Source organism: Lynx rufus, unplaced genomic scaffold, assembly GCF_022079265.1.
Source record: "Lynx rufus isolate CCGP_SWC_20201006 ecotype Redwood Valley unplaced genomic scaffold, mLynRuf1.p SCAF_10, whole genome shotgun sequence".
NCBI lineage: Eukaryota > Metazoa > Chordata > Mammalia > Carnivora > Felidae > Lynx > Lynx rufus.
Genome location: NW_025814824.1, coordinates 36,286,657 through 36,310,069, shown reverse-complemented (window position 1 = coordinate 36,310,069; position 23,413 = coordinate 36,286,657). Strand labels below are relative to the sequence as shown.

Sequence of the window (23,413 nt, the reverse complement as noted above, 5' to 3'; positions counted from 1 at the left end):
AAGAGGAAATATTGTTAAAATGCCTATATCATCCAAAGCAATCTAAACATTTAATGTAATCCCTATCAAAATACAAATAGCATTTTTCACTACAACAAACAATCCTAAAAAATAGGTATGTAACCACAAAAAAAAAAAAAAGAATAGCCAAAGCAATCTTAAAAAAGCAAAGCAAAGCTGGAAGCATCACAATTTCAGATTTCAAGTTATATGCCAAAGCAGTAGCCATCAAAACAGTATGGCACTGGCACAAAATAGACACATAGATCAATGGAACAGAATAGAAAAGCCAGAAATAAACCCACCATTACATGAACAGACATTTCTGCAGAGAAGATATCCAGATGGCCAACAGACACATGAAAAGATGCTCAATGTTACTCATCATCAGGGAAATGCAAATCAAAACTACAATGAGATATCACCTCATACTTGTCAGAATGGTTAAAAGTCAACAACATAAGAAGCAGCAGGTGTTGGTGAAGATGTGGAGAAAAAGGAACACTCACTTATGCAATGTTGGTGGGAATGCAAACTAGTGTAGCCACTGTGGAAAACAGTATGGAGTTTCCTTAAAAAGTTAAAAATAGAACTAACTTTCCATCCAGCAAATGAACTACTGGGTATTTATACACAGAGTACCAAAAACCTTAATTTAAAGGGATACATGGAGGGGGTGCCTGGGTGGCTCAGTTGGTTAAGCATCCGACTTCAGCTCAGGTCGTAATTTCATGGTTCATGGGTTCAAGCCCTGTGTCGGGCTCTGTGCTGACAGCTCAGAGCCTAGAACCTGCTTCAGATTCTGTGTCTACCTCTCTCTCTACCCCTCGCCTGCTTGAGCTCTATCTCTCTCTCTCAAAAATAAATATTTAAAAAATTTAAAGGGAGACATGCACTCCAATGTTTATGGCAGCATTATTTATAATAGCCAAGATATGGAAGCAGCCCAAGTGTCTATCCAGTGATGAATGGATAGAGGTGATACACACACACACACACATATATAAATAATATATATGATATATGTATAAAATAATATATATTATGTATATAATGGATATGTATATGAGGTATGTATATAATGGAATATATATACATATATATACATATATATATATAATGGAATATGATTCATCCTTAAATAACAATGAAATCTTGCAATTGCAATGACATAGATAGAGTTAGTATAATGTTAAGTGAAATAAGCAAGTCAGAGAAAGAAAAATACCATATAATCTCACTCATGTGGAATTTAGGAAACAAAACAAATGAATAACTGAAAAAAAAGACACACAACACAAGAAATAGAGTTAATTGTAGAGAACAAATTGATGGCTATCAGAGTGAAGGTGGGCATGGAGATGGGTTAAATAGGTGATGGGAATTAAGGAGGGTATTTGTCTTGATGAGTACTGGATCATATATGGAATTGTTGAAACACTATATTGTATACCTGAAGCTAATATAACACTCTATGGTAACTAACTGGAATTAAAATAAAAGTTAAAAAAATAAGAAAAACTCAGTGTAGCATGAAATTTTTATTATTTTTACTTTTGAGAAGGAATTCCATGTATATTTTAAAAAGACATACAAATCTATAGTTTACATTACCATATCATGATTTTGGACACTATTTTCAGCTGTGAAACAGAACAAGCCAAATAAATTTTCAGGACTGTTTAAAGATGTTTAATCATACCCTCAAGGCCATGTTTATAATATTTGCATTTTTTTGAGAGAAATACCTGCTAATTTTTGAAATTAGAAAAAAAGAAAAGGAATTCAACTTTAAATTTTTTAAATGCTTATTATAGACAATTCTTAGCTGCCTAATTTCCTATGCTTTGGCCTGTCAATGTTACCTTGTGGGAAGCAATTCCCATTTTGTTAAACTTTCTTTGAAAATATGATGCTAAATGTTGGCATAATATTCCATTAAAAGGGCTACCATTAATTAAATTAGCTGATGTTTGCTAATTATTTGAAGGATATCATATATTCTTTCAATATTAAATACATGAATCGATGATCACTTCCCTTAGTTTCCAAGTAGGAAGTTAGCGCCTTGATAGGTATTACTATTGATGGCTTCCCCTAAGTATTGAAGGAATGATTAAATGGTACATATACTGATTCCTTGTCATTACTGACAGATTTTTAATAAGAAATCAACACCCCCAAAATGTCTGTCATGAGAAAACATGTATGAAACTTGTAAAATGTACTAAGCTCTGGGCTTCATATAAAGCAGGTAAGCATAAAGAGCATACACACGATGTTCTCAGCTGATAAAAGGGGTAGGGAGTAGAAATTATAGTTACATATGCACTTTTTTTTTTTTATTGAGTCCCTAGAATGGCCAGGCCTATCTGCAGGGCACTTCACATACATTTTCTCAACCATTATCTGAATTCTGCATACTCAAAGATCTGCTCTCTTACTTTGGAATGTTTTCAATCCCAGTGTCTGGCCTGTTTTAGAAATGGAGGGAGAACATAAGTATTTCTTATCACTTTCTTAGGAATGAGATTCTTGTCTTTATTTTTATTTTTATTTTTATTTCTTTAATTCAAGTTAGTTAACATTTTGTGTAGTATTGGTTTCAGGAGTAGAATTTAGTGATTCATCTCTCACATATAATAACACTCAGTGCACATCCCAACAAGTGCCCTCCTTAATGCCCGTCACCCATTTAGCCCATCCCCCCACCCACAACCCTTCCCACATCCCCGTTTGTTCTCTATAGTTAAGAGTCTCTTAGGGTGTGCCGCCTTCTCTGTTTTTACCTTATTTTTCCTTCCCTTCCCCTATATTCATCTGTTTTGTTTCTTAAATTCTATATATGAGTAAAATCATATGATATTTGTCTTTTTCTGACTGATTTATTCCATCCACATTGTTGTAAAAGGCAAGATTTAATTCTTTTTGACATCTTTATCCATTCATCAGTTGATGGTCACTTGGGCTTAGAGTATAATTTGGCCATAGTTGATAGCACTGTTATAAACATTGGAATGCATGTGCACCTTCAAATCAGCATTTTTGTTTCCTTTGGATAGATAACTGCTAGTGGAATTGCTGGGCAGTGGGGTGGTTCTATTTTTAATTTTTTGAGGAACCTCCATACAGTTTTCCAGAGTGGCTGCACCAGCTTGCATTCCCATCAACAGTGAAAAAAATTTCCCCTTTGTCTGCATCCTCGCCAACATCTGTTGTTACCTGAGTTGTTAATTTAAGCCATTCTGACAGGTGTGAGGTGATATCACATTGTGGTTTTGATTGTATTTCCTTGATAATGAGTTATGTTGAGCATCTTTTCATGTGTCTGTTACCTATCTGGATGTCTTCTTTGGAAAAGTGTCTATTCATGTCTCTGCCCATTTCTTCACTGGATTATTTGGTTTTTGTTTGATAAGTTCTTCATAGATTTTGGATACAACCCGTTATCTGATATGTCATTTGCAAATACCTTCTCCCATTCTGTCGGTTGCCTTTTAGTTTTGCTGATTGTTTCCTTCATTGTTCAGAACCTTTTTATTTTGATGAGGTCCCAGTAGTTCCTTTTTGCTTTTGTTTCCCTTGCCTCTGAAGACATGTCTAGTAAGAAATTTCTGAGGCCTAAGTCAAAGAGGTTGATCCCTGTTTTCTCCTGTAGGATTTTGATAGTATCCTGTCTCACATTTAGATCTTTCATTCATTTTAAATTTATTATTTTGTATGGTGTAAGAAAGTGGTCCAGTTTCATTCTTCTTCATATTGCCATCCACTTGTCCAAATACCATTTGTTGAAAAGACTGTCTTTTTCCATTGGGTATTCTTTCCTGATTTGTTGAAATTTTGTTGGCCATACATTTGTGGGTCCATTTCTGCGTTCTCTATTCTGTTCCATTGATCTACGTATCTGTTTTTGTGCCAGTACCATACTGTCTTGATGATTATAGCTTTGTAACACAGCCTGAAGTCCAGAATTGTGATGCCTCCAGTTTTGGTTTTCTTTTTCAACATTACATGGCTATCCTGGGTCTTTTTTCGTTCCATAAAAATTTAAAAATTGTTCTAGCTCTGTGACGAATGCTGCATTATTTTGATTGGGATTTCATTGAATGTGTAGATTGCTTTGGATGGTATAGAGATTTTAACAGTATTTGTTCTTCCAACCCATGGTTATGGAATATTTTTCCATTTCTTTGTGTCTTCTTCAATTTCTTTCATAAGATTTCTTTAGTTTTCAGCATACAGATCTTTTATCTCTTTGGTTAGGTTTATTCCTAGTTATCATATGGTTTTTGGTGCACTTGTGAATGGGATCAATTCCCTAATTTCTCTTTCTGCTGCTTCATTACTTATGTATATAAATGCAACTGATTCTGTTACATTGATTTTATATCTTGCAACTTTGCTGAATTCCTCTATCAGTTCTAACAGTTATTTGGTGGAGTCGTTCAGGTTTTTCACGTAGAGTATCATGTCATCTGTGAAGAGTGAAAGTTTGAATTCTTCCTTGCCTGATTTGGTTGCCTTTTATTTCATTTTGTTGTCTGATTACTGAGTCTAGGGCTTGCAGTGCTATGTTGAACAGCAGTGGTGAGAATGGACATCCTTATCATGTTCTTCACCTAAGGGGGAAAGCTTTCAGTTTTTCTCCATTGAGGATGTTATTAGCTATAGGTCTTTCTTATATATCCTTTATGATGTTGAGGTATGTTCCTTATATCTCTACTTTCTTGAGGGTTTTTATTTAGAAAGGGTGCTGTATTTTGTCAAATGCTTTTTCTGCACATACTGAGAGGATCATATTTTTCTTATCCTTTCTTTTATTAATGTGGTGTATCACGTTGATTAATTTGCAAGCATTAAACCAGCCCTGCAGCCCAGAAATAAATCCCACTTGATCTTGGTGAATAAATCTTTTAATGTACTGTTGAATTCAATTTTCTCATATCCTTTTTAGAATTTTTGTGTCCAGGTTCCTCAGGGATATTGGCCTATAATTCTTCTTTTTGTTGGGTCTTTGTTTGGTTTTGGATTCAAGGTAATGCTGACTTCATAGGATAAGTTTGGAAGATTTCTTTCCACTTCTATTTTTTGGAAGAGTTTGAAAAGATTATTCTTTAAATGTCTTTAAATTAAGGTAGAATTCCCCTGGGAAACCATGTGGACCATGACTCTTGTTTGTTGGGAGATTTTGATAACTGATTTAATTTCTTTGCTGGCTTGGGTATATACAAATTTTCTATTTCTTACTGTTTCATTTTTGGTAGTGTATGTTTCTAGGATTTGTCCATTTCTTCCAGATGGCCCAATTTGTTGGCATATAATTTTTATAGTATTCTCTTATAATTAGTTGTACTTCTGTGGGGTTAGTTTTGATCTCTCCTGTTTCATTTGTGATTTTTTTCTATTTGGGTCTTTTCTCTTTTATTTTTGATAAGTCTGGCTAAGCGTGTATCAGTTTTGTTTATTCTTTCAAAGAACTAGCTCTTAGTTTCGTTGATCTGTTTGACTGCTTTTATTTGTTTCTATATCATTTATTTTTTCTCTACTCTTTAGGATTTCCCTTCTTTTGCTGGCTTTCGGCTTTATTTGCGGCTCTTTTTCTAGTTCCTTTAGGTGTAAAGTTAGATTCTGTATGTGGGATCTTTCTTGCTTTTTGAGGTAGGCCTGAATTGCAATGTATGTTCTTCTTAGGACTGCCTTTGCTACATCCTAAGGGGTTTGGATGTTGTGTTTTCATTTTCATTGGCTTCCATGTATTTTTTCCCCCTTTCTTCTTTAATTTACTGGTTGACCCATTCATTATGTTGTAGGATGTTCTTTAACTTCCATTATTTGGAAGCTTTCCAAATATTGTTTCCAAATATTGTTCTTGTGATTTCATGTTTCATAGCGTTGTGATCTGAAAATATGCATGATATGATCTCAATCTTTTTGTATCTATTGAGGACTGATTTATGATTCCATGTGTGATTTATTCTGGAGAATGTTCCATGTGCACTTGAGAAAAAAATGTGTATTCTGCTGCTTTAGGATGACATTTTCTGAATATACATGTTCAGTCCATCCATTCCACTGTGTCATTCAAAGCCATTGTTTCTATATTGATTATCTGCTTAGATGATCTGTCCATTATTGTAAGTGGGGTATTAAAATCCCCTACCATTATAGTATTACTATCAATGAGTTTGTTAAATATTTGTTATTAATTGATTTGTATATTTAAGTTTTTTTACGTTAGGGGCATAAATATTTGTTAGATCTTCTTGGTGGATAGACCCCTTAATTATGATATAATGCCCTTCTTCATCTCTTGTACATTCCGTTTTAAAATCTAGTTTGTTTGATACAAGTATGGCTACTCCAGCTTTCTTTTGACGTCCAATAGCATGGTAGGTGATTCCATCCCACTTTCAATCTGCACGTATCTTTAGTTCTGCAATCAGTCTCTTGTAGGCGGAATATAGATGGATCTTGTTTTTAATCCATTCTGATACGCTATATCTTTTTTCTTTTTTTAATTTTATTTTTTAAAATTTACATCCAAATTAATTAGCATATAGTGCAACAGTGATTTCAGGAGTAGATTTCTTAGTGCTCCTTACCCATTTAGCCCATCCCCTCTCCCACAACCCCTCCAGTAATCCTCAGTTTGTTCCCCATATTTATGAGTCTCTTCTGTTTTGTCCCCCTCCCTGTTGTTATATTATTTTTGTTTCCCTTCCCTTATGTTCATCTGTTTTGTGTCTTAAAGTCCTCTTATGAGTGAAGTCATATGATTTTTGTCTTTCTCTGACTGACTAATTTCACTTAGCATAATACCCTCCAGTTGCATCCACGTAGTTGCAAATGGCAAGATTTCATCCTATTTGATTGCTGAGTAATACTACATTGTATATATATATATATATATATATATATATATATATATATATATATGACATATGTATCTATTTTTGTATCTATTGAGGACTGATTTATGATTCCATGTGTGATTTATTCTGGAGAATGTTCCATGTGCACTTGAGGAAAAAAATGTGTATTCTGCTGCTTTAGGATGCATATATATATCCTTTAGGAGGGTATATATATGCTTTAGGAGCATATATATATATATATATGACATATGACATCTTTATCCATTCATCCATGGATGGACATTTGGGCTCTTTCCATACTTTGGCTGTCGTTGATAGTGCTGCTATAAACATTGAGGTGTGAGTGCCCCTTCGAATCTCGTATTTCTGTTTCCTTTGGGTAAATACCTAGTAGTGCAATTACTGGGTTGTAGGGTAGTTTTATTTTTAGTTTTTTGAGGAACTTCCATACTGTTTTCCAGAGTGGCTGCACCAGCTTGCATTCCCACAAACAATGCAAAAGAGATCCTCTTTCTCCACATCCTCGCCAACATCTGTTGTTGCCTGAATTGTTAATGTTAGCCATTCTGACTGGTGTAAGGTGGTATCTGTGGTTTTCATTTGTATTTCCCTGATGATGAGTGATGTTAAGCATTTTTTCATGTGTCGGTTGGCCCATCTGGATGTCTTCTTTGGAGAAGTGTCTATTCATGTATTTTGCCCATTTCTTCACTGGATTATTTGTTTTTTGTTTGGTAAGTTCTTCATAGATTTTGGATACGACCCTTTATCTGATGTGTCATTTGCAAATACCTTCTCCCATTCTGTCGGCTGCCTTTTAGTTTTGCTGATTGTTTCCTTCACTGTGCAGAAGCTTTTTATTTTGATGAGGTCCCAGTAGTTCCTTTTTGCTTTTATTTCCCTTGCTTTGGAGACGTGTTGAATAAGAATTTGCTGCGGGCAAGATCAAAGAGGTTTTTGGTTGCTTTCTCCTCAAGGATTTTGATGGCTTCCATTAGGTCTTTCATCCATTTTGAGTTTATTTTTGTGTATCGTGTAAGAAAGTGGTACAGGTTCATTCTTCTGCGTGTCACTGTCCAGTTTTCCCAGCAGCATTTGCTGAAGATACTGTCTTTATGCCATTGGATATTCTTTCCTGCTTTGTCAAAGATTAGTTGGCCATACGTTTGTGGGTCTACTTCTGGGTTCTCTATTCTGTTCCATTGATCTGAGTGTCTGTTCTTGTGCTAGTACCATACTGTCTTGTTGATTACAGCTTTGTAGTATAGCTTGAAGTCTCGGATTGTGATGCCCCCTGGGTTTTACTTGCTGTTCTTTTTCCAGTTCCTTAAGGTGTAAGATTAGGTTGTGTATCTGAGATCTTTCTTCCTTCTTTAGAAAGGCCTGGATTGCTATATACTTTCCTCTTAAGACCGCCTTTTCTGCATCCCAGAAGTTTTGGGTTGTGGTGTTATCATTTTCATTGACTTCTGTATACTTTTTAATTTCCTCTTTAACTGCTTGGTTAGCCCATTCATTGTTTAGTAGGATGTTCTTCAGTCTCCAAGTATTTGTTACCTTTCCAAATTTTTTCTTGTGGTTGATTTCGAGTTTCATAGCATTGTGGCCTGAAACTATGCATGGTATGATCTCGATCTTTTTGTACTTAGGGCTGATTTGTGTCTCAGTATATGGTCTATTCTGGAGAATGTTCCATGTGCATTGGAGAAGAATGTATATTCTGCTGCTTTAGGATGAAATGCTCTAAATATATCTGTTAAGTCCATCTGGTCCAGTGTGTTATTCAAAGCCATTGTTTCCTTGTTGATTTTTTGATTAGATGATCTGTCCATTGCTGTGAGTGGGGCATTGAAGTCTCCTACTATTATGGTATTAATATCAATGAGTTTCTTTATGTTTGTGATTAATCGATTCATAAATTTGGGTGTTTCCACATTTAGCTCATAAATGTTTACAATTGTCAGGTCTTCTTGGTGGATAGACCCCATGATTATGATATAATGCCCTTCTGCATCTCTTGATAATGTCTTTATTTTAAAGTCTAGATTGTCTGATATAAGTATGGCTACTCCGGCTTTCTTTTGTTGACCATTAGCATGACAGATGGTTACCCTCCATCCCCTTATTTTCAATATGAATGTGTCTTTAGGTCTAAAGTGGGTCTCTTGTAAACAGCATATAGATGGATCTTGTTTTCTTATCCATTCTGTTACCCTATGTCTTTTGATTGGAGCATTGAATCCATTGATGTTTAGAGTGAGTATTGATGACACCCTATGTCTTTGATTGGAGCATTTAGTCCACTTACATTCAGAGTGATTATTGAAATACATGAATTTATTTCCATTGTGTTACCTATAGGGCTGGTGTTTCTGGTGATGTTCTCCGGTCCATTGTAGCCTTTATTGCTTTGCTCTCCTTCTTCTTCTGATTCTTCTTCCTCTTCTTTTCTCCACTCAGATTTTCCTGCTTAAAATTTCTTGCAGGGCTGTTTAGTGGTCATAAACTCCTTTAGTTTTTGTTTATCTGGGAAACTCTTTATCAGTACTTCTATTCTGAATGACAGCCTTGCTGGATAAATCATTCTTGGCTGCATATTTTTTTCCCATTCAGCACATTGAATATTCTCTGCCACTCCCTCTGGCCTGACAAGTTTCAGGGGACAGGTCTGCTGCTAACTTTATGTGTCTACCCTTATATGTTAAGGACTTTTGTATCTAGTTGCTTTCAGAATTCTCTCTTCATCTTTGTATTTTGCCAAGTTCACTATGACATGTCATGGTATTGACCTGTTTTTGTTGATTTTGAGGGGAGTTCTATGTGCCTCTTTCTTATATCCACCAGTACTGCAGGTGTTGTTTAGAAGCACTCGATTTTCAGTACAGATGGTACATGTGGGGTGCTGGCTGTACTGATCTTCTGGAGGAGAGGCCCTCTCTGTTGGCTCAGAGGTGTTCTTGCCCCAGTAAATAAGCAGTTGCCAAGCATAGGGGGGCAGTGTTTGATGTAAGTGGATCCTCACCTCCACTGGGGGCTGTTGTGTTTTTCTGTGATATATACCATGTTGGTGTTGGGGGAAAAATGGCACCATTTATTTTTGGCAAAATAAATAAATAAACAAACAAACAAACAAACAAACAAACTTGTGATACTCAGTACTTCTCACTCCCTAGCCTGTGATCCAGAGATGTTTTACCCTTGTGCAAACCCAAAGCTTTACTCTTACTACCTGTGTCTCTGTCCCTTTTGTCTCTTCACAGAAAGGTTTCCTTCCTGTCTGAGGCACCACTGTTTTTCTCTTCCCCAATTCACTTCCACACATGTTGCGCCTACCATGCTATCTCCATCCAACCATGGATATCCTTCTGCCAGTCCACAGATCGATTTCCTGGGTGTTCCAAGAAATCTGACCTCAACAGAGCTGTGTTTGAGAGATGAGGAAAGACCAGGCTCCCCTTCTCTGCTATTTAACTCCTCCTGGGATTCTTCTATTTAATTAAATAAAGTATTTATTAGAACAGCAGGGTTTAACCACTCAATTTATTTTCATTGCACAAGTATTCCACGGAATTTCTCTTATACTCTGATAAAAGGGTCTCTCTACATCTCTGTTTTCAGGACACTTTGTTTGTTTTTCAGTTTTTCTATGTCTCTTAAAAACATTATAGTTGCAAATTCATAAGTCTATATCAGGATCTGCTAGACAAAACTTATTTAAATTTAAAGAGTCCAATATGTACTTTAACTATTACCATTGTGTAAAAGCAGTTAGATTTGATGTGACTTAGCTATTCAAATTAGGGAATGTGATTTAAAAAAATGCACTCTCCTTTCACAAGCATACCACTTTATTTAGGAAGGTCAAGATACTATGAGACTTAATACTATTTTGTTGATTAATTTGATGTAGTATGCAATCACAGAAGTTAAAGGAAGATGTGTTATATTAAGAAAAAAACAAAACTTGCACCTTTGATTATTTTCCCAGAAACTGACACCAATTCTGATGATTTTTCCAATGGATTCTTTTCTTTAAAAACTGAAAGTTTTACACATGAGGTATTTTATCTAATTAATACAAGGAAGGAAATATCAGATAACTGAATAAGAAATGTATTTACTAGAAGAAGAGGAAAATATTTTCAGAAACAATGTATTCTTTCCATATTAAATCTCTTATTATATGTGACATAATTGTCTACAAAAAAGTCTCCCACCTTCTGCACAAATTGTGTTGAGTATTATTAATATGTTAAAACTGAGTATCTTTATAAAGCGTTTTATTCCTGTTGGTGAATACTAAATTTTCAGAGATAAGGAAATACATCATAATTGCCTAATATTGATTCAAAAAATGTATCATAATAAAGTTACCAGTCCATTATACTAAGTCAAGCTTTCTCTTTCTTTTGGCTTTGCTAAAAATTACAGATCTAATGCCCTAGATTGGGTTTTCTCAAAATAAAAGAGACAATTCTTACCTGCTTTTTCTGAGATGCTCATGTCATCTGGGGGTTTAAAACATCATAAAGAACAGGGACTCTTGGGTGGCTCAGTCAGTTAAGTGTGCGACTTTGGCTTAGGTCATGATCTCACAGTTCCAGGGTTCGAGCCTGGCGTTGGGCTCTGTGCTGACAGCTCAGATCCGATCCTGAAACCTGCTTTGGATTCTGTGTCTCCCTCTCTCTCTGACCCTCCCTTGCTTGCACTCTGTCTCTCTCTCTCTCAAAAAAAAAATTAAAAAATAATAAAAAATCATATAGACCAGAACTCATTTTTTTCTCTTTTACATATTCATGCTTAAAAATTCTGTGAATAACATAAATACTTGAACAGTAAATATAGTCAATTTTAAAGGGAACATGTATAGTGATCACAATTAAAATAAGAATGTAATATATCATATATTTTAAGAAGATACTAAAAAATGTCACTGTGCATGACAAAAATTATTTTCCACTGAGCTATATATGTATTTTTAAATATAAAGTTACTTGGTTAAATCCATTTGAATACCTATTTTCTGACATTCAATTTATTTTTATTCTTTATTTAAGTAAATAGTGCAAGTTGCATGATACCTAGAAAATTCTGTAGGTAAACAAATACTATAAGTGCAAAGGTGCCAGAACACTGAAGATAATTTGCATTCATTGACTCTATAGAGATGCTGGACAAAGGCTCATTTTTAAATGAAGCATAATTCAAAATTATGGACTAGGCAAATCAATATTTCTTTATATATGTCAGATGAAGTAATTATCTTAGTTATCTAATAGCCTTTAAGGAAAATATCTTACTACCCTAAAGACTTTAGAACTGCAAAAGATAAATATATTTTAATTTTTCTCTGTGAAACCAAAGTCTGAATGTCTTAATTTGGATTTTCTTTTTTCAAATTTAAAAAAAAATAATTTATTGTCAATTTAGCTAACATACAGTGTGTACAGTGTAGTCTTGACTTCAGGAGTTAGATTCCTGTGATTCATCACTTACATACAATACCCAGTGCTCATCCCAACAAGTGCTCTCCTCAATGCCCATCACCCATTTTCCCTTCCCACCACCTAACCCCTACCTCCAGCAAGCCTCAGTTTGTTCGCTGTATTTAAGAGTCTCTTGTGGTTTGTCCCTCTCTGTTTATAAGTATTTTTCCTTCCCTTCCCCTATGGTCTTCTGTTAAATTTCAAAATTCTACATATGAGGGAAAACATATTACATCTGCCTTTTCTGACTGAGTTATTTCATTTCCCATAATGCCCTCCAGTGTCTTTCATGTTGTTGCAAATGACAATATTTCATTCTTTTTCATCACAGACTAGTATTCCATTGTGTATATATACACATCTTTATCCATTATTTATTATTATCTATTATTATCCATTATTTATCAGTTGATGGACATTTGGGCTCTTTCCATAATTTGGCTATAAACATTGAGGTATATGTGACCCTACAAATCAATACTCCTATATCCTTTGGATAAATTCCTAATAGTGCTATTGCTGGGTCATAGGGTAATTCTTATAAGTTTTTGAGGAATTTCCTCACTGTTTTCCAGAGTGGCTGCACCAGTTTGCATTCCCACCAACAGTGCAACATTCCCACCACCACCTCCACATCCTCACCAACATCTGTTGTTTCCTGACTTGTTAATTTTATCCACTGTGACCATTGTGAGGTGGTATCCCAATGTGGTTTTGATTTTTATTTCCCTGATGATGAACAATGTTGAGCATCTTTTCATGTGTCTGTTAGTCAACTGGATGTCTTCTTTGGACAAGTGTCTTTTCAGGTCTTCTGCCCATTTCTTCACTGGATTATTTGAGTGTTGATTTTGGTCAATCTTGATAGATTTTAGATTCTAACCCCTTATCCAATATGTCATTTGAAAATATCTTCTTCCATTATTTTGGTTGCCTTTTAGTTTTGTTGATTATTTCATTTGCTGTGCAGAAGCTTTTTTATCTTGATGAGGTCCCAATAATTCACTTTTGCTTTTATTTCCCTTGCCCTCAGAGACATGTCAAGTAAGAAGTTGCTACAGCTGAGGTCAAAGAGGTTGTTGCCTGTTTTCTCCTCTGGGTTTTGATGGTTTCCTGTCTCACATTTAGGTCTTTCATTCATTTTGAATTTTTTTGGTGTATGGTGTAAGAAAGTGGTCCAGTTTCATTCCTCTGCATGTTGCTGTCCAGTTCTCACAGCACCATTTGCTGAAGAGACTGTCTTTTTTTGTGCTCTTTCTGCTTTGTCAAAAATTAGTGGCCATACATTTGTGGGCTCATTTCTGGGTTCTCTACTCTATACCTTTGGTCTGTCTATGTGTTCATGGTTGTGCCAATACCACAGTGTCTTAATGATTATAGCTTTGTAGCACAGGCCAAATTTTAGGATTGTGATGCCTCCAGCTTTGGTTTTCTTTTTCAAAATTACTTTGGCTATGGGATATTTTGTGGTTACATACAAATTATAAAATTGTTTGTTCTAGGTCTGTGAAGAATGATGCTGCTATTTTGATTGAGATTGCGCTGAATATGTAGATTGCTTTGAGTAGTATCGACATTTTAACAATATTTGTTCTTCCAATCCATGAGCATGGAATGTTTTTTTCCCATTTCTTTGTGTCTTCTTCAATTTCTTTCATAAGTTTTCTACAGTTTTCAGCACACAGATCTTTTACCTCTTTGGTTAGGTTTATTTCTAGGTATTATATGGTTCTTGGTGCAATTATAAAAGGAACAGATTCCTTCATATCTCTTTCTGTTGCTTCATTATTGGTGTTTGGAACTGCAGCCGATTTCTGTAGATGGATTTTTTATCCTGTGAATTTGCTGAATTCATGTATCAGTTCTAGCAGTTATTTGCTGGAGTCTTTTGGATTTTCCATGTAGAGTATCATGTCATCTGCAAAAAGTGAAAGTTTGACATCTTTGCCAATTTGGATGCCTCTTACTTCATTTTGTTGTCTGATTGCTGAGACTAGGACTTCCAACACGATGTTAAACAACAGTAGTGAGAGTGGACATCCTTGTCATGCTCCTGATCTCGGGGGTAAAGCTCTCAGTTTTTTTCCCATTGTGGGCCTTTCATATATGGGTCTTATAATATTAAGGTAAATTTTTTCTAACCCCATTTTCTTGAGGATTTTTATTAACAAAAGGTGCTGTATTTTGTCAAATATTTTTTCTGCATCTATTGACAGGATCATATGTTCCTATCCTTTCTTCTACTAACATGATGTATCATGTTGATTGATTTGTGAATATTGAAGCAGACCTGCAGCCCAGGAATGGGCTTGATCATGGTGCCCACTTGATCATGGTGCTCACTTGATCATGGTGAATTATTCTTTTAATATACAGTTGAATTCATTTTTCTAGTATCTGGTTGGGAATTTTTGCACCCATGTTCATTAGGGATATTGGCCTGTAATTATCCTTTTTTAGTGGGGTCTTTGTCTCATTTGGGAATCAAGGTAATGCTGTCTTCATAGAATGAGTCTGGAAGCTTTTCTTCCCTTTTCTTTTCTTTCTTTCTTTCTTTCTTTCTTTCTTTCTTTCTTTCTTTCTTCTTTCTTTCTTTCTTTCATTTCTTTCTTTCTTTCAACAGCTTGAAAACAATAGTTATTAACTCTCTTCTAAATGTCTGATGGAATTCCCCTGGGATGCCATCTGGCCCAATTTCTTCACTGGTTATGGGTCTGTTCAAATTGTCTATTTCTTCCCTTTTTGGGTTTTGGCAATGTGTGGGTGTCTAGGAATTTGTTCGTTTCTTCCTGATTGTCTAGACTGTTGGCATATAATTTTTCATAATATTCTCTAATAATTGTATTTCTGTGTTGTTGGTTGTGATCTCTTCTCTTTCATTCATGGTTTCATTTATTTAAGTCCTCTCTCTTTTCTTTTTGAAAAGTCTGGCTAGGGGCTTATCAATTTTGCTTATTCCTTCAAAAAAAAAAACAACTCTTAGATTCATTGATCTGTTCCACTGTTTGTTTCTTTGGATTCTATATTGTTTATTTCTGCTCTAATCTTTATTATTTCTCTTCTTCTGCTGGCTCTTGGCTTTCTTTGCTCCTGTGTTTCTAGTTCCTTTAGGTGTGGATTAGGTTCTGTATTTGGAACCTTTCTTGCTTCCTGAGATAGTCCTGGATTGCAATGTATTTTCGTCTTAGGTCTGCCTTTGCTGTATCCCAAAGGGTTTGGACTGTTATGTTTTCATTTTCATTTGCTTCCATATATTTTTTATATTTCTTCTTTAATTTCCTGTTTGACCCATTTATTGTATAGTAGAATGTTCTTTAATGCCCATATATTTGGAGGCTTTCAAAAATTTTTCTTGTGGTTGATTTCAAGTTTCATAGCTTTGTGATCTGAAAATATGCATGGTATGATTTCAATCCTTTTTTATTTGTTGAGGGCTGTTTTGTGAACCAGTATGTGATCTATTTTGTAGAATGTTCCATGTGCACTCGAGAAGAATGTGTATTCTGCTGCTTTTGAATGAAAAGTTATGAATAATTAAAGTCCCATATAATCACAGTATTGTTATCTATACATTTATTTATGTTTGTGATTGAGTTATATATTTGAGTTTCCATGTTAGGGACATAAACATTTGCAATTGTTAGATCTTCTTGATGGACAGACCCTTGATTATGATATAATGCCCTTCTTCATCTCTTGTTACAGTGTTTGTCTAAAATCTAGTTTGTCTGATATACGTATGGCTACTTCAGCTTTCTTTTGAATCCAGGAGCATGATATATGGTTCTCCATTCCTGCGCTTTCAATTTACAGGTGTCCTCCATTCTAAAATGAGTCTCTTGTAGGGAGAATACAGATGGATCTTTTTTTTTTTTTAATCCATTCTGATACCCCATTCTGATTGGAGCATTTAGTTCACTTACATTCAGAGTGATTACTGAAAGATATGGATTCAGTGTCACTGTGTTATCTGTAGGTTTTGTGCTTGTGGTGCTGTCTCTGGTCTTTGTAGTCTTTGCTGTTTTCACTCACAGAGTCCCCCTTAGGAACTCCTGCAGGGCTGGAGTGGTCATGTGGTCATAGTGGTCATGAACTCCTTTAGTTTTTGTTTGTGGGAAAGGCTTTATCTCTCCATCTATTCTAGATGACAGCCTGGCTGGATAAATGATTATTGGCTGCATATTTTTTCCTATTCAGCACATTGAATATTTCCTGCCACTCCCTTCTGGACTGCCAAGTTTCAGTGGATAGGTCTGCTACTACCCTTATGTGTACACCCTTTTAGGTTAAGGCCCATTTGTCCCTAGATGCTTTCAGAATTCTCTCTTTATCTTTGTGTTTTGCCAGTCTCAATATGATATGTTGTAGTACTGACCTGTTTTTATTGATTTTGAGGGGAGTTCTCTGTGCCTCCTGGACTTGAATGTCTGCTTCCTTCCCCAGATTAGAGAAGTTCTCAGGTATAATTTGTTCAAATAATTTGTCTGCTGCTTCCTTTCTCTCTTTTTCTTCTGGAACTCCCATGATAAATATATTATTTTGTTTCATTGAATCACTTAGGTCTCTAATTTTCCCCTCATGGTCTAGTAATTTCTCTTTTTCTCAGCTTCATCATTTTCCAAACTTTTATCTTCTATTTCACCTATCCTCTCCTATGCTTCTTCCATGTTTGCTGTCACAGCATCTAGCTTATTTTGCATCTAATTTACAGCATTTGTTAATTTATCTTGACTATTTCTTAGGTCTTTGATCTCTGTACCAACAGGTCCTCTGCTGTCTTCTATCCTTTTTTCAAGCTCAGCTATTAGTCTTATGATTATTATACTAAATTTTTGCTCAAAAAAATTGTTGATATCTGTTTTGAGAAATTCTCTGAATGTCATTTCTTCCTGGAATTTCTTTTGGAGGGAATTCTTCCATTTTGTCATTTTGGCTAGTTTTCTGTCACGTGTTTTAATAGCTTGTTATGTGTCCTGCACCTATGAGCACAACTACACAAAAAAAGCATCATACACTGTCCAGGGGCTGCCATTTCAGGAAGTGTTTTGGAGTGTGTTGCATGCACTCTTTGTTGCGTCTTTAGCTGCTCTCACAGCTCATAGTGGTGGATTTGACCTTCTGCCAGGTGTACTTTGATTTGTTAATGAAGTAACCCTGGAAAAAAAGAAAAAGGGTAGGTGGAAGAAACCTAATACCATGCAAAGAGAGAAATGACAGGGGTGCAAAAAAAATGACTGGGAAAAGAATCAAAGAAGGTATAGGGCTTAATTCAGAGAGAGAGTGAGGAAAATAAAGAAGGAGATACAGAAATGGTGTAAAAAATATACAGTAAAAGTGACTGATTAAAGAAAAAAAATAACCAGAACAGAGAAAAAATTATAAATAATAATTATATAATTATATAATTATGTTCATATATATATATATATGTAATAAGAATTGACCAAAAATCAAATCAGAAACTATGAGGCTGATCCTAAAGGGGGAATAAAAAAGGAGAGTAGAAAGAAAAAAAAGGGAAAAAAGAAGAAAAGGAAAGAACAGAGAAAAAATAATAATAATTAAAAAAAAACAGACTAACACACAAAACTGTAAGACAGTTGTCTGTTGGTGCCTGGGACCTGTGGCTGCACTGGTCTGGAGGAGAGGCTGTCTGGTTGAGTTAGTGTCAGATCCAAGGGAGTAGATAAGCAGTTATCAGCCATGGAAGGGTGGGGTTTGGTGTAAGGGGGTCTAGCCTCCACTAGGAGTCCCTGTCCTGTTCCCTGAAGACCCACTCTGTTGGTGCTGCGAAGGAAAATAGCAACACCCTAATCACTCCTTCCTGGATCTGGTGTCTCAAACCATACTGTTCAGTCAACCCTCACAGAGTAGTGTGAGTGACTGGCCTGTCCTGCTCCACAGTCTTCTGAACCTTCTAGGTACTCAGTGGGGATTCAAAACCTGATGTCTTAAAGGATCCTGCTCCACGTGACCTGTTTCTGGGATAGTGCCACTCTGCTCAGCCTCTGGCTGGCGCCTGCACGGTCTTTTATCCTTGGGGAGGCAATATACCCTCTTCCCACAGTACTCAAGGAAGGAGACTGTCCTCTCCCAGTGTGCCCCTGAGATCACTACCACACCCCCAGCGGGCTCTCCTCCCTGCCAGGTGCACATACAGAGCTGAGTCTGGGCTGAAGAAAGTCAAGCAACCCCGAAAACTCTGATCTTTTGCTCCTAAGTCTATTTGTAAATAGAAACTGACTCTCCCCATATTTCCCATTCCCCAGTCCATGGTCTGGAGAGGTTTTTCTCTTGTCCAAATACAATACCACAAGTCCACAGCCTCTCTTTCTCTTCCTTTTGTTTCCCCACGAAAGGCGTTCCCCTGCTCCATGCTTACACTGCCGTTTTATCTCTCCCAATTCGCAAACACGCACCTCTGTCCTACCAAGCTGTCTCTTTCCACCTGTGGAGATTTTTCTGTCTCTCCACAAGTTGTATTCCAAGGTGTTCCAAGTGTTCTGACTTCAATACTGCTGTGTTTGAGGGATGAGGGAAATTCCTATCCCTCTACTTCTCCACTATCTTGATTCCTCACCTTAATTTGGATTTTTAATCACATATTTTTCAAATTAAAATTTCTCATGTTTTCTAATTTTTTTGGGGGGGGTAAACTTCTGAACTTAAAACACAGATGAACTTAAAAAAAAATAAACCTATTATACTTAGCTCTCTAAGTGAACGTGAATGTGCATTTGGAAGAATTGATTCATAAAAGCCAGAGACACTGACTACTTCTTTAAACTTCTTTACAAAAGTAAATTTTACATAAATCGTTTGTACTGTATTACCTGTAAGAGTTGTTCATGTAATATACTGAAATATTTACTTTTCAACGCTTAATGTAACATGCAAAATACATAAATATCAAAGGTGAGGCCAAAGAAAGTATTTCTTCAGGAAGCTTCCACAAATAGTCCTCTACTCTAATATTTAGATAATTGAAACCATTCTTATTACCCCTCCAAATGGTATCATGTCACTAACTGAATGTAGAGGAGTATATTTTGTTACTTAGTAATTTCCAACTAAAGTGATGCCAGTTATAATTGTTTCAGAGACTCTAATCTATTAATTTGCTTCAAAGTGGCCTTGTACGGGAAATGTCACAATTGGATGGACACTGGGAAGTTGAATCACATTAAGTTGCTTTGCTGAATACTAAGAGAGAAATCATTTAATTCAGCTTCTCCATGACTGATGTAAATGATGAACTTGGTAACTTTTGTCACTGTTTGTATTGCAAATGCCACCAATTTAATACAATCAAATTTTTTCTAGCCGATGTGGACTTTCTTTCCATCTGATTCGCCTATGGCACTCCTTGATTGACAAGTAGTCTACAATCAGTTTCCCTTTAAAAAAAACTTAAGTTTTATCACTCATTTCTGTATATGTTTTTCTTTTATTAGGGCTTACATTTGAAGTGCCCTGCGAGTCTTTGATATCTTATCTCTTTTTCCCTCGGACTGCCTACAATTCAGTTGCAAAATACTCATTCTATCCCAATATTTTCTTTTAACTTCTCCCTCCCAAACTGAACTACATCAATGCCTTATTTCCTGGCAATTTTACGGAGGAGCTGAATAGAGTAGACTTCCAGTAGTAGAAACAGCTTTTTTCCCTCTTTCTGTTAGAGTTCCTTTCAATCTTGGTCATGCTGTCAAGGATCTCAGACAAGCAAAATGTTTGTTTGTTTGTTTGTTTGTTTGTTTGTTTATGAGTGACTGACATGTAAATGGTTAACTTGGGAAACTTTGGATGGAAACTTGGCAGAGGGCCAAGGTTCAGAATATTAATATTTCTCTATTAGTTTAAGAATGGCAAAGCAGTATGACCTTCTTCAAATGACCAAGCTGTAATTTCAGCTGCTCCTAAGGATTTGTGTCTGCTTTTTTTTTTTCCCTTCATTTCCTCACAATCGAGAGAGTCAGCAACAATATTCCTATAATAAACCTCCCTGGCTTAGAGCCAATAAATTTTTATAGGTAGGCAGAACCTTAGCTCATTCAGTTAAGAGTTTTTCACTCTGGGTATTGGAATGCCCTTATGCTACATAAGAATATTCTTAGATCTTCTCAGGAGATATGGGAGAAGCCAAAAATTCAGAGTTTAAGATCAGAAAGCATAGCACTTTTATGAGAGTAACCCCAGTTTCAGTGATTAATCACTTTGAAATCCCCTATTTTCTGTTTTTCAACTTTCATTGCTTAAGCATAATAATAACAAATATTATTTTCTTGAGTCTATCCTGTTTACCATTGTAGGACATCAGAATCCATTCTATTCATTCTATATATGTCTCAAACTCAAAGAAAGGCCCTACCCTTCTCTGAGCTAGTCTATAAGAGCATACACAATGGAATTCAAAGCATCCAAACCTCCATGTCTGTGTCATCTCTGCAAAGCCATCTCTGGTAACTGCCAAAATCACACTGAGTCAGTGCCAAACTGTGCCTCATTGGATGTAAACTATACTGATGTGTTAATACCTCAGAACTGTTGGAACTGGCAAAGAAAGTTGAGATTTCTGAGAATTTAATGCAAAAAGAAATACAGTGTGTTCTCATCATATGTGGGGAAAGAATCTTACTCCCTAACTCTGCTAATCCATGCGTCCCTAGGCAGTGCTTTGACTTTTAGAGATTTGAGTCAAATACCTTTATCTGAACTTTCTACCAAATCCCTCTACTCAGATTTAGGCACACACTGGTGAAGAGTAGGTTATAAATAATGTGATACTTAACACTAGGCTTTTCAATTTCCCTTTTCTCTTCATTCTCCATTAGACCTTGAAACAGTTTTTTGTGCCTTGTGAGTTTGGAGTTTATTTTTCCTGGTGATGGGATACTGCCTTGGAGGCTCTACAATTCCTTATATATTGTTTATAGCTGGACATGACCTTCAGATCCTACAGTGGAGCTCCTATATGGATGCATCCTATAAAAAGCAAATAAAGGTTCAAGCTAACATGGGGAATTGAGGTCTAGACAGGGGAGAATAACTTGTCACAGTCTCACAGCCACAAATGGGACAAAAATACAATTTACTCATTACCAGTTCACCGCAGCACACAGCTTCTCAGGAACTCTTGGTTAACATCTCCTTAAAGCATATTATCCAATATTGTATGACACCAAACTATAGAAAGTTCACTTTGAAAATAAAATCAGTAAGGTCGCACCTGATTGGCTCAGTTGATTGAGTGTCTGACTTTTGATTTCAGCTCAAGTCATGATCTCAGGGTCATTGGATGGAGCCTCACATTGGGCTAAACATGGAGACTGCTTAAGATTCTCTCTCTCCCTCTTCCCCTCTCCCCTGCTTGTGTTCTTTCTCTGTCTCTCAAAAAAAAAAAAAAACAGTAAGAAATAGTTATTAGAAGAAGAGATCATTGGTAAGTCCTTAGTTTTTACCTAATGTTCTTTTTCAAGATCGCATCCAGGATACCACACATATTTACTTGTCATTTCTCATTAGGCTCCTGTTGGCTATGAAGAGTTTCTCAAACTTACTCTTTCATGATGTTGGGAGTTCTTGAGGAGTACTGGTCAGGTATTGTAGGAGGCCCCTCTATTGGGACTTGTGTCATGTTTTTCTCCTGAATAGACTTGGGTTTGAGAGAGGAAGATCACAGAGGATGTGTCATTTTCATTATATCATATCAAGAGTACACAGCATCAGCATGATCTGTGACTGCTGATGTTAACCATGACCACTCATTCTCTAGATGAATGTTTGTAATTTTCCTGACTGTGAAGTTACTTTTTTCTCCCCATTTCTATTCTTTACTCTTTGGAACAAAGTGTCTATGCACAGTCCACATGTCATGAGTGGGGAGTTATATTTCTCATATTTTAGGGCAGAAAATCTAAATAAAATCTGTATGGAAGATTTATTTCTTCTTCCTCCAATCATTAATTCATTAAATCATTTATTTATATTTATGGACTCATGGACACTTATTTTATACTTTGCATTATAATTCAATACTATTTTATTTTGTTGCTCTAATTGTTCTATTCAACTTCGGCCAGTGGGAACGCTTTCCATTAGCTCATGAGTCTCTTTGAAAAACCTTAATAATGTTTGTTTATTTGTTTTAAATGGATCACTTCATGAACTTGCATGTTATCACTGAGCAGGGGCCATGCTGGTCTTCTCTGTATTATTCTAATTTTCATACAAGTAAACACTAATGTGATTTTGTTTTCCTTTTTCTTTCAGCCCTGCCTTTATTTTTGGCACAGCAAAATTCTCCAGTCTCATCTTATATATTTCCTTCCCTAGTTCTAAAATCAGCCATTCACCAAGGAATATTCCTCAAAACTACGATTTGGGCCCAAGGTGTGCTCATTGTTAGTGGGGTGTCATTTCTTTTAGGCTTTCTCACCTGATAGACCAAAGGAATATATATTTGTATACTACCCCCGTATACACACATAAGTACATATAAATGTATATAGATAGATGATAGATGATAGATAAATAGATAGGCAGACAGGCAGATAGATAACATATAACTATCTGTAATAATATTAAGCTAAACATGAGTTCTTACTGACAGTAGTTATTTTTAAATTTCTCCCACCTCTCATTTAAAAAAATATGTATGTATGTATGTATGCATTTAGTTATATTATTTTCTTAGGGAGAGAGCATAGTGGGGGAGAGAGGCAAAGGGAGAAAGAGAGAATCTCAAGCAGGCTTCACACTCAGGATGGAGCCTGATACAGGACTCCATCACACAAACCTGAGAACATGAGCTGAAATCAAGAGTTGGATGCTCAACTGACTGAGCCACCCAGGTGCCTCCCCCCCACCTCCCAATTTTTATTCTTTTCACATTTCCTGGTTTTATTCTGTCTTTGAATTATCCCCTTTAAATTAAGTTGGCTCATCTAAGTAACAGTATTCTGGAAGCTTCTAAAGAGCCACCCACCATCAACATACTGGTAATCTTCATTCTCCCAAAAAGTTTTTTTTCAAGCCTCCATGCCTTTGCATATG

General features: G+C 35.9%; 1 non-coding gene across 1 annotated transcript; it reads right to left on the bottom strand.

The window, feature by feature from the left end:
• Positions 1–22,503: 22,503 nt before the first annotated feature.
• Positions 22,504–22,609, bottom strand: LOC124505318 (U6 spliceosomal RNA). Its single transcript, XR_006960616.1, has one exon. It is a non-coding gene; the product is annotated as a U6 spliceosomal RNA (small nuclear RNA).
• Positions 22,610–23,413: the final 804 nt, after the last annotated feature.